Raw genomic sequence first — 9769 nt, 5'->3', positions numbered from 1 at the left:
GACTTTCCAGTGGAAGAAAAGGCACTAGAACTACCTGATAGGGAATTCAAATGTCTACTACTCAGAATTATCCAAGAGTTGAAGCAAAAAGAAGACAAAAAGGAGGAAAAAACAGACAAATTCATGGAAAAGGCAGACAAATTCATGGAAGAAACAGGCAAAAAAGTGGAAGAATTCAGGAAAATAATGCAGGAACAAAATGCCAAAATAAATTCACAGCTAGAAATTATACAAAAAACAACAATTAGAAATCCAAAAGACAAACAACAAGATTTCAGAAATGGACAGTGTCATAGAAGGGCTGAGGAGCAGATTTGAAATGGTGGAAGACAGGATGGGTGGAATTGAAGACAAACACTTGGATACAACTCTGTTTGAGGAAAAATCAGAAAAAAGAATGAAGAAAAATGAAGAGACCCTGAGAATTATGTGGGATACAATCAAAAGCAAAAATCTGCGAGTGATCGGAGTTCCAGAACAGGGGGAGAAAACAGAAGAAACAGAGAGGATCATTGAAGAATTGCTGACAGAAAACTTCCCCAATATCATGAAAGATGAAAAGCTGACCATCCAAGAAGCTCAATGAACCCCATATAGATAGACCCCAAAAGAAAATCACCAAGGCATATCATAATCACACTCGCTAAAACCAAAGACAAACAAGGAATCCTGAGAGCAGCCCAGGAAAAACAAAAAGTCACATACAGAGGAGAAACAATAAGACTAAGCTCGGATTATTCAGCAGAAACCACGCAGGCAAGAAGGCAATGGGATGACATATATAAAACCTTGAAAGAAAAAAATTGCCAGCCAAGAGTAATATACCCTGCAAAACTCTCGTTCAAATATGACGGTGAAATTAGGTCATTTCCAGACAAACAGAAATTAAGGGCCTAGGTAAAAACCAAACCAAACTTACGAGACTTATTAAAGGAAGTCCTTCGATCTAAGAACAAACAATATCAGACCACAGACTGAATAAAGGACACAGGATTGTACTAGCCAGATACCAACCTAGGAAATTAACTCTTAAGGACTATGCAAAACCAAAAGAATTACAAAAGGGAACCAGAGAGGTTAATCTGTAAATGACAACAGCATCAGAACAATAAAAGAGGGAATAAACGGTGTAGATATAGAATCTTCTAATGGAGAGGAAGTCAAGTGATACCAAGTAATAACAGACTGGTTCAAATCTAGGAAGATAAGGGTAAATTTCACGGTAACTGCGAAGAAAGTTAACAGACCTTCTCATCAAACTAAAGAAGAAAAACATAAAGTCTCAGTAAAACAAAACCTACAAAAACAAATGAAAAAAATCCACATACAAAAGGAACTCAGAATAGGAGAGTAAGAGGAACTGGAGGACATTATGCTGAGTGAAATAAGTCAATCACAAAAGGACAAATATTGTATGACACCTCTACTGTATAACTCATGCGAACGTTTACACAGAAAAAGAAAAAATCTTTGTTGGTTATGAGGGATGGGAGGAGTGGGGGGAACTAAATAGATAAGTGGTAACTTTGGTGAAGGGTAAGACAGTACACAATACTGAGGAAGCCAGCACAACTTGTACAAGGAAAGGTCATGGAAGCTCCATAGACACATCCAAACTCCCTGAGGGACTGAAACCTGGGCAGAGGGCTGTGGGGACCATGGTCTCGGGGAACATCTAGCTCAACTGGCATTACACAGTTTGTAAAGACAATGTTCTACGTTCTACCTTGGTGAGCAGTGTCTGGGGTCTTAAAAGCCTGTGAGCTGCCATCTAAGATACTCCACTGGTCTCACCCCTTCGGGAGCAAGGGAGAATGAACAGAACAAAATACAAGGAAAAGATTAGTCCAAAGGACTAACGGACCACAGCCTCCACGGCCTCCACCAGACTGAGTCCAGTACAGCTAGTTGGTGCCCGGCTACCACCACTGACTGCTCTGACTGGGATCACAATAAAGGGTTCTGGACACAGCTGGAAAAGGATGTAGAACGGTATTCTAACTCACAAAAAAAGACCAGATTTACTGTCCTGACAGACCGCAGAAACCCCGAGAGTATGGCCCCCGGATACCCTTTTAGCTCAGTGGTGAAGCCCCTCCCGAAGTTTACCGTTCCGCCGGGGATTGGACAGCCTCATGAAACAAAACAGGACTAATGAGGCACAGCAGTCCAGGGACAAGGACTAGTAGGCAGGAGGGGACAGGAAAGCTGGTGATAGGGAACCCAGGGTTGAGAAGGGACAGTGTTGGCATGTCATGGGGTTGTTAACCATTGTCATAGGGCAATATGTGTACTGTTTAATGAGAAACTATTCGTCCTGCAAACCTTCACCTAGGGTACAAAAAAAAAAAAGAATTCTCTATGTGAGATCAAATTAACAACAGCAACTCAAAAGGTTTGATGGGAAGCCTAGGGGACAGTGAGTTGAAGACAATGGTGATGGAATAATTTGGAAAAGGATAGTGAGAATAGTAGCACAACCGGAAGAATGTAATCAATGTCACTGAATTGTACATGCAGAAACTTTCAAAATGGTGTAAGTTTGGCTATGTATATTTTCACCAAAAAAAAGGTCTTCAAGGTTGAGAAGGGAGAGTGTTGACATGTCATGGGGTTGTTAACCAATGTCATAAAACAATCTGTGTACTGACTGTTTAATGAGAAACTATTTGTTCTGTAGACTTCATCTAAAATACAATAAAAAAATTTTAAAAAAAGAGAGTATTGGTTCTCAGTAATGGCTGCATATTAGAACCACCTGGAGTCTTGGCTTATCCATTCAATTTCTGTGTGACTTTTGACAAAATACTTAACCTCTCTGAGCCTCCACTTCGTTATCTATAAAATGGGGATATTAATCATATCTACCTTGTAGGCTTGTTGTGAGAAATGAGTTTATATTTGTAAATCATTTCGGACAGTGTCTAATAAGTGCTAAACAGGTATTTGCTAAATAAGATTAAAAACCTGGGAGTGTTTTTTCAAAGCCTAGGCTCTACCCCTGATGAGTCTAATAGATTTCCAGGACCGAAAACCACTGCTGTGAAATGGAGAGAGAGGATGAGATAAATGAATGCCTTTCTTGAGAGTGTGAGTTTAATTGTCTCTCAGTGTCCATTGTCGTTCTTCATTTTAAAACTAAATAAACAGACTTATGTGGAATGCAAGTAGAATTTTCTTGTTAGAGCTTGAGTTTGGGAAGAGAGACTATGCCAATGAAGACGTTTATGTGTGATTTATATACTGACCATGTTAACAATCTGAAATATCAGAATAAGTGATGCTTCATCTCTGGTTCTATTAAACCAGGTCACTGGGCTTTTGGAAAATCATTTCCACTTACCTGAGATTCTGCTAAAGTTCATCATTGTGGAAAGGCAGACTTAACAGCCAATGAACTTAATTTCAGAACACCCAAGGGGTGTGTTAGACAGATTTGCTTAGACTGCTTGTGAGACCATGTTCATAGTCTGAGAAGTTAGCTTAGCCATGTTCTGCCATGTGATCACTTTCTGAGCTGGAGATTTGGGGACTAGAGAAAGTGGCTGACCAATTAATTATACACCTACTCTGATATATTCATTTCTCCCAGAGGAACATGGTATATTACTTAGGTCAACATATTTTAAATGTCTTTTACTGAAGTAGCTAAGGTGAGTTAGCTAGATAGCTAAAGGTTAAGATGAATAATAGCATTACAAACACTCCCAGATGACTATTTTTCTTTTCTTTTATTTACAAGTCAAATATTTTAGTCAGCGTGGTTCTAGATTACACACACAGCTTATCCTCTTGTTACAAAACAAGTAGCTTCAATTTAATTATGGGGGGGGGGGTGGCTAATGAAGAGAAAGTACTACAGAGGAAGAAACTGTGAAACGCACTTGCCATAAGCGTGAAAGAGGCTCTGTGCTTTCCAGTTTAGGAGATTTGAATTAACACTGATGTTTTCCTTTAAAGTAAAGATGAAAGGAGGCAAGAATCCCCTACATCTTTTAAAAATGTGTTTAGAAGGTGAAAAACAGAGGGAATAGGTTTCGTTTTGGCATATTTTTTTTTTTATGTTTACATCCACATGACCACTTCCAGCTCACCCGTATAAGCAGAATTTATTTGCCATTCCCATTCCTCCAAAATTTTAATTTCAAAAAGCCTTTCCTTCCTTATTTGGATTTCAGATACTTTTGGGAGGGGTAACCAGGATGTCCTAAACACCTTAGTGTATTCAATCTGCTGGAGAGCCCTGAGCTACCAAGTGCCCAAGGAAAAGGATGCTAAAAGGGGAGTGGGAGGAAAGTAGGGAGCGGGAAAGGAAAAACAGCACGTGCAGAGGAAGGCGAGGCTGAGATCACATCCTGTCTGCTTTGCTGTTACCCTGGTTTTGAACATCTACTCTCATTGATTTCTGTTTTCCCCATTTAGATGGGATGGGGACTTAATGGGATGTTTTAGACTTTAGATTGTATTGTCTGACAGCTGATTTTTATTAACGAGCCCGTGAAATCTGTTTGGTGGCTACAATTTGGCTCTATCTCATAGAAGTAGAGTTTTACCATATGTTCTGTGTGCTCTGCTTGCTAATGTAGAATAGACTGTTAAATATTAGAAAGCCTTTGGCTTAGGATTGATTCTAAAAGGCTTATCTGATGAAAGGCATTCTGATGAACTACACTTTTACTATGCTGTTGTCCAAATAGCGATATAGACAATTAAACTGATGAATAATGTACTTTAACAGAGAATGTACTGGTAAACATAGGAACTTTTAACAATGTACCATCCCTTGCTTTAAGCTAGAAGAAATTTACCCTAAATTATGCACACCTATTCATATACACAGGAGTTCCTGGATGGCACAAAACTGTTAAGCACTTGACTACTAACCTGAAGATTGGCAGTTCGAACCCACTCAGAGGTGCTTCAGAAGAAAGCTTGTCAATCTTCTCTGAAAGATTACAGCTTTGAAAACCCTACGGAGTACAGTTCTACTCTGTAACACATGGGGTTGCCAGGAGTTGAAATTGACTCAATGGCAACTGGTAGCTGTGGATGCATGATAATCCACACCTTGGATTATCATTCAAGCAGTATTTATTGAGTAACTTCCATGTGTCAGCCATGTGTTAAGGACTGAAACATGGCTCCTTGCCCCTAAAGAGCTCATAATCTCATATAATAAAATGTCACTAGTAAGACCATTCATTCACAGGAGAAAGCTGTGGCACTCGGCTTCCATACAGATCACAGCCTTGGAAACCCTATGGGGCAGTTCTCCTCTGTCCTATAGGGTTGCTATGAGTCAGAACTGACTCGACAGCAATGGGTTTGGAAGACCATTCATTATACTAAAAAATATAATAATAATAATAAATCTTTTTTTCTGGAAAATATATATGAAGCTTGCTGAACAGATAAATATGGGAAAAATCTTCTAAATTTTACCAAAATTTCCAGTTAAGTCATCTTGATAAAATTAGTCAGTCACATTAGTGAAGTTATTTACCTTCTTCTATAACCTATGGTTTATGCAGCATTATGGTACAAAAAAGCATCAGATGCTTTAGTTTTACTCTACTCAAAATAATAAAATATTTAAAGATTGATATAAATATTAAAAGAAATTTATTTTCTCTAGTTGGAATTGACTGCAAGGAAAAAAAAGGAAAAATGACATAAATGCAACATGTATTATTTTTTGTATTTAATAGAGTATACAAAATAAGCAAGTTCTTCATTCTGTTGTAATGAAAGTTCATTTGCCTCTATGTTATTGAATACTCATGGACTTTTCTTAACATAAGAGTTGTATGCCTGCTCGGCTGAGTCAGCAATATCTTCCTCTCTATTTTTCTCCCATTGGGTTTTATGCTAATAGACTTGGCCCAGTCCATTTCCTTCTTTCAATCATGATGAGTACTGAAAATTCGCAACAGTTTTGTTTTAGTTTTGTGTTCATTTGTTGTCCATTGATTTAGGCTTGGGCTTCTGTTGGAAGATATGGTAACAAAAATAAGTAGTGGGATGTTACAGAAAAGAAAGTGAGGGCTCACGAGCAGACAATGACTGGGAAGCAACAATTTACGATTTATCAATGAAGTACAACTTGTACCTCACTGTGAACCCACCATCTTTTCTTACAACCTATTCAAAACACACACACATGCATGCATGCAAACACATACATGTAGCTTCTATCGGTAAATGAAAGGTAATTTAGAATTTTTCCCACATCTATGATTATTATAGTTTCTAGAACTGCTACAATTACAACGTATGGTGAAAACACTTTCAGTGACAACATAGCTAGCATAAGAATGTCTCCCTTTATATGAATGATGGTGTAGGGCTGTATGACTGAAAATTTGGAGTTTGGGAATAAAACAGATATAGCTATGTTTCTGCCTGTTTATGGACTTCGGCTTTTATCCATGCATGTATTCATTGTTCCACAGTGTTACTATTAAGTGTTAGAGAAAAGGAAGAGTAGGAGATTGATGTTGCTTTAAGAGAAGCTCCAAAAAGTAAATATGGAAGGAGTAAAACACAGCTCAAAATTATTCAGTATGGAGATGTTCCCAAGTCAAGAGACGTTCATGGAAACCGTGAGGGCAAAGTTAATGGCAGTGGCAGTGCTTCTTAGAATAGTGAGACTCTGAAAAAATTACAAAGCCAGTCTGAGAATCTTCATTTACTGGTACCTAAGCAGCAGGCAACAAAGATTAGTGATAAAAAGATAGAATGTCCATAACTGAGATGTTAGCTTTAACTACAGTGTGGAAGTTTTGCTACTCAACTTGTGGTCTATCAGTCAGCCTTATGGGTACCACCGCAGAACTTGTTAGAAATGCAGAAAATCAGCTCCCACAAAGGTCTACTCAATGAGAACCTGCATTTTAACGAGATTCCCAGGTGATTCATGTGTACGCTCAAGTTTGAAGGGCACTAATCTAGAACATTTCACTGATGCAGGTGAAAGACGATTAGTAATTAAGACCAAATTTATGTTTTATATGTTATAATTAGTTCCATCTCTGCCTAAGTTAATTAACTAAAATAGCCATTTTGAATTAACTTATTTTCAGCAACTCTTAATTGTGTTTCTATTCAAGGACTCCTCTGAGAATTTGACAAATGCCTTAGACCTCCACCCCACCCTGCCCACCTCAAATGTGGATGCAGTTTCAGGATATGACTTGAAGCCCAGCCATGAACCCCAGTTAGAACCAGTGTTGTAAAGTATTCAAGTTCTCTTTTACAGACTTATCAGTTAAAAACCACTGAGATCCTTGTGGACCCAACCTGCCATCTGGCTGCTCTCATGGGGCCTAGCAGAATCTGCTCTTGATAAAGACTTTGAAGACACAAGACATATGTTACCCAACTGGTGCCCTGAACAGGGACTGTCATCATGATTTAAGAACTGCCAGGAAATCAAGTTCAGTAGATACCAAGATGATAAATATAATGTCTGCAACTCAATTGGAATTACCAATTAAACATTTCAATTACTTACAAGGCATTTAGACATTTTTATGGTATTATGAATTGTCTCCCACTTCTTGTTTACTAAATTATAATCCTCAGGATTGTCATAATAAGGACTACTACTTATTACTGACTACGTGTTAGGAAACATTTCTCTCTTTCTGATTCTCTCCTTGCAACTTTATAAGGGACCCCTGGTGGTGCAGTGGTTAAGAGTTTGGCTGCTGACCCAAAGGGTGGATGGTTCGAATCTACCAGCTGCTCCCTGGAAACTCTACGGGGCAGTTCTACTCTGTCCTACAGGGTCGCTGAGTCAGAATCAGCTTGATGGCAACAGGTTTGGTTTGGTTTTTTGTACCAGGTTTGTGTATGTGGAAACTGAGGCTTGTGAGTTTAACAACTTGTCCCAAATCATAGTTAATAAGTAAACAGAAAGGGGCAGAGCATGAATTCAAACCTAGGTCTAAATTACTTCAAAATCCATACTTGCACCTGCCTGGGTAAAGCCTTTAGAAGTTTTTAGAAGAAATTCTTGAGAAGAAAGTCTGCAAAACCAACTCTATTTCACTATAAAATGAAACATTTCATCTGAGTCTTTCTTTATACTCTCATTTTCACAGAAAGTGCTTTTTTTTATTTGCAAGATAATGTATTCTGATTTTATTCAGTAAGTTTATCTCCATAATGATTAAATCAATTATGGTTGATCAAACCAGTAACGTGATTAACGTCAAATGTGAAAACAAAATAACTTGGCTCATATAAAACCAAACCTGTTGCCATCAAGTCAATTCTGACTCATAACGACCCTATAGGGCAGAGTAGAACTGCCCCATAGCGTTTCCAAGGAGCAGTTGGTGGATTGGAACTGCCGACCTTTTGGTGAGCAGCTGTAGCTCTCAACCACTGTGCCACCAGGGCTCCAGTTAGGTTGAGTAAAATTGGGGGAAAACTGTTGTTTTTTTTTTTTTTTATTACATTATTTCTTTTGAGCAGCTGATGAGTTCAAGAAATAAAGCAAAAAGCTGCAAGCCCATAAATTTTAACCAGCTCTCCTCTGTTGCTCACCTGTCAGGCTCAGATGCTTTAATCACAAGACGAACTATGTAGCTCAAATTATATAATAACAACACAGAGCCTTTCTAGGTCAGCAGCCTGAAGCACTACTCCACCATCAATTAATTTTAACAACATTCTATAAGGCAAGTAAGGAGAGTAAGGCATTACCATCAATGCAGAAGAGCCCGCCAGAGGAATGTTTCTAAGGACATGCCCTCTACTCTGTGAGATATTCTTAGTCCTTATTTTCCTCTAATAATTATTACTCATGCTACATTAGAAAAAAGGACAAGTTTCTTAAATTCACGTATTAGATTGAAATGGTGAAAGTGAAGCATGGGACGGTAATGAACAGAATAACATGTATTTGTGAACCTTCTCCTATGCATTTAAACCTTAGATAATCCCTAAAGGAGACTGTTTTGAGACTCTGATAATTTTTCTTCCCTAATGTAATAATGGAGCCCTCGGGGCACGGTGGTTAAGCTTTCAACTGCTAACCGAATCTATCAGGTGCTCCTTGGAAATCCTATAGGGTCACTGTGAGTCAGAATTGACTTGAGGGCAATGAGTTTGGTTTGGTTTAACATAATAACAAAATTCCCCTTGCGTTGGCATAACGATTTAGGGTTTGCACAGTACACTTAGGGTTCATTTCATCCTCACACTACCTGGGCACTATTACCGCCATTTTATAGATAAGAAGAACAACGTTTGGAGAGGTTCTAAATTAACTGCCCAAGGCTGCATAGCTAGTAAGTGATGAAGCCTTCTGAACTTTGTTCCCCACACTCTCAAACCTTTACTGCCTCCCAACTTGCAAGACCACAAATGTTCATCTTGAACATGGTAAGTATTCTGGCCTTGTCTCCACAATTCTTTGTATAGGGTTGTCCCATTTGCAATTTGACTCAAGTAAACGAACACACACTGAGTTTCCACTAAGGCTCAGTGGCTACAAAGATGAGGAACAAAATGCTTGCACTCAAAAGTCTTCTCATCTTGTGGAAGAAGAAGATGCATAAAGCATGACTGCAATCCAACTATCCACTCCCTTACTTTATTCCGCATGCCCTTCAAAAAACGTGTGTGAAAATGCAAATGTAAAAGCCATTGAACAGCACAATTTAGGTAAGTGAAATGCATGGTATATGAATGATATCTCAGTAAAGCTGCTATTAAAAAAAAAAGTCAAACAAATACTTGAGGAGATTCTTGTTTCAAA

General features: G+C 38.5%; 1 protein-coding gene across 1 annotated transcript in view; it reads right to left on the bottom strand.

Moving 5' to 3' along the window:
• UNC13C (unc-13 homolog C) overlaps positions 1–9769 on the bottom strand; it is a 660175-nt gene that overhangs the window by 193389 nt on the left and 457017 nt on the right. The gene's annotated exons all lie outside the window — the stretch shown is intronic.

Source organism: Trichechus manatus, unplaced genomic scaffold (genome assembly GCF_000243295.1).
Source record: "Trichechus manatus latirostris isolate Lorelei unplaced genomic scaffold, TriManLat1.0 scaffold00030, whole genome shotgun sequence".
In the NCBI taxonomy this organism is placed as follows: domain Eukaryota; kingdom Metazoa; phylum Chordata; class Mammalia; order Sirenia; family Trichechidae; genus Trichechus; species Trichechus manatus.
Note: the sequence above shows the minus strand (reverse complement) of the source record. Positions and strands in the feature narration are given on the sequence as shown.